Source organism: Silurus aristotelis (assembly GCF_946808225.1).
Source record: "Silurus aristotelis genome assembly, chromosome: 14".
Classification (NCBI taxonomy): Eukaryota; Metazoa; Chordata; class Actinopteri; order Siluriformes; family Siluridae; genus Silurus; species Silurus aristotelis.
Genome location: NC_139587.1, coordinates 14,745,422 through 14,753,935, shown reverse-complemented (window position 1 = coordinate 14,753,935; position 8,514 = coordinate 14,745,422). Strand labels below are relative to the sequence as shown.

The window sequence follows — 8,514 nt, the reverse complement described above, 5'->3', positions numbered from 1 at the left end:
TAACATAAGGTTTAGAGATCGAATGTACAGCTAAATATAATAATTTCCTTGTATAATACACTGTGCTAAATAAATTAAGATCAGAACCTTATACACGTTATTTCTGACCCACCATAGAGTACAGTTGGTATTATTCTTTATTTCTCTTTGCTCTTACTCCTAATCCATTGACAATAAAACCTTTACTTTTTTACAATGTTTAACCCTGCATGGTTAAATGTAACAAATGGTAAATGGAGACAAAGACAAACTTTACATTTTAATTCACACCTTTACAAATAATTTTAAGGTCAGCTTATCTTTGTATCACCCTGAATATTTGTATAAATGTGTTTTATTGTAAACTGTATAAATTATTTAAGTACATGTAAAAAAAAAAAAAAAAAGAGAAAGTCATGCTTGATAAGGTAATAAACAGATCTGATTTGTGAGTGGGTATGCTCTTTCCAGCACACACCTTAAGCTATTGGCAGTTACAAAGTTTTGTTGTAAACAATGTTCTAACAATGATGTTCACATTTTTTCAAATATATTGCTCCCATCCCAATACTCCAACATCTGCTGCATCCATTTGTTGGCTGAGCATTCTGTAAGGATTTTCCCAGAAGATTGCTGCAAATGCAGACATATTATTCCAGCTAATAAACATAAAAAAAAATAAAAAGAATTAGCAAAACGAAAAACAAGAAAAGCAAGTCAATTTTGACAATTGATAGACTACTAATGGAACCCAGCCATTAGGGTTGCACAAGACAGTGCACTCTTACTGCCGGTCCCAACCCTGGATAAATGGAGAGGGTTGCGTTAGGAAGGGCATCCAGCATAAAACATGTGCCAAACAAAATATGCGGCTCACAAATCAGAAATTCATACCGGATCGGTCGAGGCCATTACCAACAACCGCCACAGGTATCGTTAACCAACAGTGGAAATTGGGCTACTGTTGGCTGAAGGAGGAGAATTAGAGGAGGAAAATGACTACAGAGACAGCAGAAAAAGGATAAGTGCAGGAGTGGAGGTTCGGTGGACACTTAAAATGTTGGCACTCTGACTGGTAAAGGGAGAGAGGTAGCTGATATGATGGAGAGGAAAAAGTTAGATATGTTGTGTGTTCAGGAGATCAAGTGGAAAGAATGTAAGGCCAGGAACATTGGAGGGGGTTTAAACTGTTCTTTCATGGTGTGGATGGAAAGAGAAATGGTGTAGGGGTGATTCTGAAGGAAGAGGACTGTAAGAGTCAAGTCAAGTCAAGAGGCTTTTATTGTCATTTCTACTATACACAGTGGCACACAGTAAAAAAGCGACAACGCTTCTCCAGAACCCTGGTGCTACACCAAACAACATAGAGCTACAACACACAACATAAAGCTACATAACATAAAGCTACATAAAGTGCTTCCAGTGAAACCTAGTGCAAACAATGCAGATGAAAAACAGGACAGACAGACAGACAGACAGACAGACAGACAGACAGACAGACAGACAGACAGACAGACAGACAGACAACACAAGACGGTGTGGGACAATACACATAACACAAGATAGCACCGACCAGTAAACCTGTGTAGTGGAGGTGAAGAGAGTTTCTGATAGGGTGATGAACTGGAACTGAACTGAACTGAAGCTGGAAGTTGAAGGGGTGATGATAAATGTCATCAGTGCTTATGCTCCACAAGTGGGTTGTGGAAGAGTGGAAAGTCGGTAGGACCAGATGACATACCGGTAGAAGCATGGAGATGTTTAGGAGAGATGGCAGTGGAGTTTTTAACAAGATTGTTTAACAAGATTTTGAAAGGTGAGAGGATGCCTGAGGAATGGAGAAGGAGTGTGCTGGTACTGATCTTTAAGAATAACGGAAATGTGCAGACCTGCAGTAACTACAGGGGAATAAAGTTTACAGTCGCACCATGAAGTTATTGGAAAGATTAGTGGAAGCCAGGCTGAGAGAAGAGGTGACCATCTGTGAGCAACAGTATGGTTTCATGCTGAGGATGAGCACCACAGAAGAGTGAGTGGGTGGAGAAGAGTGATAGCAGGAGTGATCTGTGATAGAAGAGTATCTGCAAGAGTGAAAGGGAAAGTTTATAGGACTGTGGTGAGACCTGCAATGTTGTAAGGTTAAAAAAGCTAAAGAGCTAAAGATGTCGAGATTTTCATTGGGAGTGACGACAATAGACAGAATTACAAACAAGATTATTAGAGGGACAGCGCATTTAAAAAGAGGACGAAGTGAGAGAGGCCCGATTGAGATGGTTTGGACATGTGCAGAGGAGGGACATGAGGTATATATGGATAGAAGAATGCTGAGGATGAAGCCGCCATAAAGGAGGAAAAGAGGAAGACCAAAGTGGAGGTTTATGGATGTGGTGAGGGAAGACATGCAGGTAGTTGGTTTGAAAGAGGCAGATGTAGAGGACATAGTGGTATGGAGACGAATGATTCGCTGTGGCGACCCCTAGTGGCGATGGGAAGAGCCGAAAGAAGAAGAGACACTGCAAATGGAAATATATTCATATCATCACAATATAACAACATAAACAACAAAATGCTGAATATATGAAATAACAATATTAAGCATGGATAAACATAATATGCCTGATGTTTATAAGAAAAAGTATTTTTATAGACAGAACTTACAGATTTATAGATATATATACCTCATATACACTCATTGTAAAATGGTTTACCAAATATTTACAAAAATGGCCTCTTTAAAAGAAAATAAAAAAACCTCATGAAAGTTATAATAATTTTAGAAATTAAGGTAAACATGTTCAGTCACCAAGTTATATTTCAGCCAGAAATGCAAAAATATGTTGTTAAATTTGTATGTATGATTAATACTGCATTGCACACATCAGTTGGCTTGGGGCTGAAGTAATATATCATAACCCTATCATGATCCAAATATACAACCAGTCCCAAAACTTTAAAACTTTACACTGATTAAAACCACATGTTGCCTGAGAGACAAGTTAAGCTTTTCTCTACCCTACATTGCTCTGAAAACACACATTGTGTTAGCATATAATAGTTTCTGTACTTTCTATAGAAAATGGCAGTCATTTACTTTCTAATAACAATAGAAATTTGTCAAAAATGTATCTGTGTACAGGGTAAGAGTTAAATTTCTCAAGATTTGCTCTGCTGTTATCATGTGTGGTTTCTAAACCCTTGATTCTGCTACTAAATTAAGAGTGTTTACATTATCTGTTAAACAAATAGTTTGATTAGCTAGGGTTAGGAGGGCTACAGGTGCAAGAATATATTCAGGGATACAAGAAAATGGACAATCTGCAACCTGGCTTTCACAAACAGCTAAATTTATTACATAATGTATTTGAGAAATGTATAAACAATGATTGATCATGCACATGATGATGGAAATCAACAAAGACAAAGAAGGCAGAGATGATGATGAGGTGGAAAAGGTGAGCTGTGGTAATAAAAATTATTATTATTATGTTGTACCAAAAAAAAAAAGTCACGTTGAGCCACAGACTGATAATTGTAATTGTAATTGAAAATTGCAGTGTTGCATTTGCCAAAGATCAAGGCAATCGATGTATATAGATGCAGAAACGTGCAAGGGAAAAAACTTGAAGAAATGAACAATTAACCAGTTTGAACAATAAACCTGTTAACCGCTAACCAGTTTCTCATGCTGCTGCTGATTTTTGCATACAGCTAAGGCCCTGTCACCTTCCGTACCAGCGCTCTAACATCTGTCGTCAATTAGTGAGCTAAGCATTTTGTAAAGATTTTCCAAAAGGCAGAAGCAAATGCAGACATTTTATTTTAGCTAATAAATGGCCCAGAAACACTAAGACAACACAGAGTACTAACAAAACAAGACAAGACATTGAGAATTAATTTTTAACAGATACACTACTTATACATTTATTATTTCATTTAAACAACATGCTCAGAAACAAGAGTAACAAACAGCAACTAATCAGTAGGAGTATATAACCAATGAGTATGAACACAGGAAGTGAGATGGATAGCAATAGAAAGGGCTGCAAACATGTATGGTGTCCCTATAGTAGTCTGAAGATGGAGACACAATTTACTAATATTGTAACTAACAAACTGACATGAGTGAGCATAAATAAACACTTGGTACTTTGGAAAGATTAGCCAGTCACTCATTTTTAAACAAACTCCAAACAAACTGTCCTGGTTTATTTTGTGTAAATGTTGACTGCTGCTTATCAGTATTTTCAGCTTAGCTACTGGCATTACTATGATTAACATAATAGATAAGCTTATGTCAGCTAGCTAGCAGATGATAGTTCAGGCATGACTGATTTAAAGCTATAAACTCCAAACCTGCCGATGGTAAAATAAATATACTTATGTAAAATAAAATTAACACAAATTAAAAATTTTACAATGTTAATAACATCACTTTGAGACATTTGATGTTACATGTTAAGCTGCTTTTAAGGTAGCAATGTGGCCACTCCAATGGAGCAGGGGTTATTAAAATGATCAGGTAAGAGGTAGATCTTCTGTGTAATCTACTGTGCAGACTGCCAGCAATTTTTCACCTGCTGTAAAAACTCAGTCAGTGAGGGTAACTTTCAGTCTAACCAAATGGCTTTCAAAACATACAAATGATGCTATGCTATACAATGATGCTATACAATGATGCTGTGTTGCCAACACTTATGTAGTCATGATCAAATTGCCTGAATGCTAGGTGCAAGAGGGGAACCTTTCTAAATTAACAGTACACTTCTTGATGATAGCAGTGAAAACAGCTTTGTGTCTGATATTACATGGCTCACTGTTTCTTGCTGACTGAAATCAATGATATTTTAATTTTGCTGATTTTCACCAACAGAGGGCCAAAGTGGTGGTAGTCTCAAAAACAAACTAAAAAAAAAACCCCTCAAAATGTAGTAAAATTATGTATGGCACTAATATAATATAACAATAATACTGTACGAGACTGATCTGGTGACATTAAATTCAATATTGAATTTAAGTGTAAGTTAAATTTTGTTAAAATCTGTATAAAATAATCTGAGACTCAAAGCACTTTTGTACGTCGCTCTGGATCAGGGCGTCTGCTAAATGCCGCAAATGTAAATGTAAATGCTGAATCAACTCTTTTATTAATGCTGGAAACACTATTGCTTTTTACTCCAAGTAAAACATGTACTGGCAATCACAATTTTCAGAAAAAAACTAAACTAAAACAACAACCTCCACAAACTTTCACATTCACTTTTTGACTTCACACCCCTGGACTCAATTTCACAATCACACTCCACAGTACATACTTATAGTCATTCCATTCTTTATTAAGTTTACACTCATTCTCCTTTCTTTGTGATAACAATCCTTTGCTGTTTCTGTGTTGTAATGCATATCTGGTTTAAAAAAATGTGTCTGTCGTTTTTGCCCAGTTTTACATTTACATTTACTTTTAGAATTGTGGCATGAATAGCGTTCCATGAAGACCTGCCAGCAGAGAGTAGTCCAGTCTTGAAATGTCAAGAGACTGAACAAGCACCCGGGCAGCCTGTGTGGACAGAAATGGTCGAATCCTACGGATGTTGTAGAGAAGATATCGACAGGAACGAGTCACATTAGTGACATGTGAGAAGAAGGACAGTTGATTGTCCATAGTTACCCCAAGGTTATGAGCAGTGGCTGAAGGGGAGAGCAGAGAGTCATGAAGAGTTTTTTGGAGATCTTGACCTGAAGATGAATCACCTGGGATGACCAGCAGTTCTCTTTTGCTGGGTTTGAGTTTTAGTTGATGAACACTCATCCATTAAGATATTTCTGTCAAGCATGCCGAGATCTGAGCGGAAGCTGTGGTATCTGATGGAGGGAAAGAAAAGATGAGTTGAGTGTCATCTGCATAGCAGTGGTAAGAAAACCCATGTGAGGATATGACTTCACCAATAGAGTGGGTACAGAGGAAGAAAAGTAGGGGAACAGATACCGAACCTTGTGGGACACTAGTGGTGTGTCTGCACGAGGCAGATGTGGATCCTCTCCATGGTATGGGCGACCTTCCAGGTAGGAAGCAAACCATTCCCATGCTGTTCCGCGGATACCGAGGCTCTTCAGTGTTGACAAGAAAATCTTGTTGTTGACTGTGTCAAATGCTGCTGTAAGGTCCAGGAAGATAAGTACAGATGACAGCTTGGCTGATTGAGCAGCATGCAGTTTCTCAGAAATAGTTAAAAGGGCAGTCTCTGTGGAATGTGTCACTTTGAACCAAGACTGGTTTGGATCATGGAGTTTGTTCTGTGAGAGATAGACAGACAGTTGGTTAAAAACAGTGCGTTTCAGAGATTTTGAAATAAAGGAGAGAAGTGACCGGTCTGTAGTTGTTGATATCTGATGGGTCCAGAGCAGGTTTCTTTAAGATGGGAAATTTTTTTTCAATGTCAATATCAATATCAATGTGCTAAATGTGTTTATCGCCAATGTGTGTGTTGTTGAAGATTTAAAATGTATTAGTAGTATCATAAGATTTATTTAGATTTAGAAAAAAGTATTGGGACACGAGTTTTCAAGCCATATATGGTTCTTCCCCAAAATTGGAGGCACACAATTCTATGGGATGACTTTGGATTTTCCCTTCACTTCAACTGGGCCATAGCACGTTTGCTATAGCTCAAGAAATACCATTGCATTGTCTTTGCAGTTCCATATTCCCAGTTTGATCTTGAGTTTGGGATACTGTGCTGAGTTTTACGTTTTCCCCATGTCTTTTAGGTCTCCTTTAGGTTCTCTGGTTTCCTTCCACCTCCCTAAATCATTCCAGTATGTGGACCGGCTCCAAGTTGCACTGTAAAATGATTGTGTATGCTCTGCAAATGGACTGGTATCCCACCCAGAGTGTAGTTATGTCATGTCTTCAGTGTTCCATATTCTTTTTCCAACCTGCTATTGCAAAACCATGTTTTGAGATGAGGAATGCATTTGGGAAATGCAGGTAGATTGTTTAAATAGTGGCATAAAGTGTTTATCACTAAGATTGAAACCGGCATTTTTATGCATGAATTAAATTGATTAAAACAACAGATAATTCTGGTTTTCAACTGGTAAAACAAGAACAAACCTCTTACACCTGTATGCACCCACTCAACCTTTTAAGAGAGGATTCAGTGCCAGTAAGAAAATAGTTTCAATTATAGATCAAGATAATAAACAAATTTTATATTCACACACACACACACACACACACACACACACACACACACAAAAAGAAAAAAATTAAGCATTTAAAAGAAAACCTTTCGAGTTCGAGGTGTTTAGACTCGAACTTATCCCGTAAAAAAATAGGCAAAAAACATTTTGGAGTATACTGGAATGGTATTAATTTTGTTCACGTACATGGTTATCATTGGGTTGTCAGTGTGTACTGACTTTAGTTATTGTTCTGCTTTTATTTTAATGTTTACCTTAAAGTAATATTGGTGACAGGAGACTACCACTTTCTTTCTTACACATTCCCAAGCAGATCACTGTTTCAATAACCACGTTTTTTTAAACATGAATGATCGAATAAATGTAAATTAATCTGCAAAACAAATACCACTGTAACAACAAAGACAAATGTAACAAAAAATTATTTATTTTTCATATCATTCTCAGAAAAAGTCGAAAATGTAGTGATGCAAAAACCCTTATGACACATAATAAATTCAGTTGCATTTCACAACCTTTCCTCAACCTTTTTTTCTACATTATTCTGTCATTAAGGTGCAGCAGCTATGATTCTATGCACAGATCATGCACAAAAAAACACCCAGAAAAACTGTTCATGTTAAATTGTCCTTCTTCTGAACACATTAATTGTTTTAGTGAACAATCTAAAAAGAAATAGGCAAGCTGAAATACCAAGTTATTTAGTCTAATGCTCAAAAAATACCATAATGTATTAAAGGCATAAAAATCCTTTAAATTGATGGCAAATTAAGAAATAAATTGTAGAAGTCCTGTTAAGCAGAAATAGAAAAAATAAATCCACAAGCCACCAACATTTGGTGCAGTTTAGTCCATTAGTCATTTAGTCCAGTGGTGTCTGGGGAGAAAAAAAGCATTGCTCAAATTAATCAGAGCAAAACCCTAACAGCAGCTTTCAAGCATGGATGAATGGAGTACAAAAACCTAAACCTAAAAAAAATCTAAACTAGGTTTTAAGATACAAACAGACTCATGAGGTGTCATGAGGCGTCTGATTAATCCAGATATACACTGGAATAATTTCACATTAATATAGAATTTAGGATGAATACTTTTGCAATGTGTAAAATTAAAACCAGTTGCTCATTAATACTTAATATTTCTACATATTAAATATTTATACCTTTTTAATATTTTAATACATACATTATATACTATTTATATATATATATATATATATATATATATATATATATATATATATATATATATATATATATATATATATATATATAAATATATATATATATATATTAGGGCTGTCAAAATTTACTCAAATTGATTTTAATGGCAGTA

At 36.2% G+C, this 8,514-nt stretch overlaps 1 long non-coding RNA gene across 1 annotated transcript; it reads right to left on the bottom strand.

Moving 5' to 3' along the window:
* Positions 1-5,713: 5,713 nt before the first annotated feature.
* Positions 5,714-8,386, bottom strand: LOC310737208. Its single transcript, XR_014536782.1, has 2 exons — positions 5,968-8,386; positions 5,714-5,838 (listed from the first exon to the last, which is right to left on the bottom strand). It is a non-coding gene; the product is annotated as an uncharacterized lncRNA (long non-coding RNA).
* Positions 8,387-8,514: the final 128 nt, after the last annotated feature.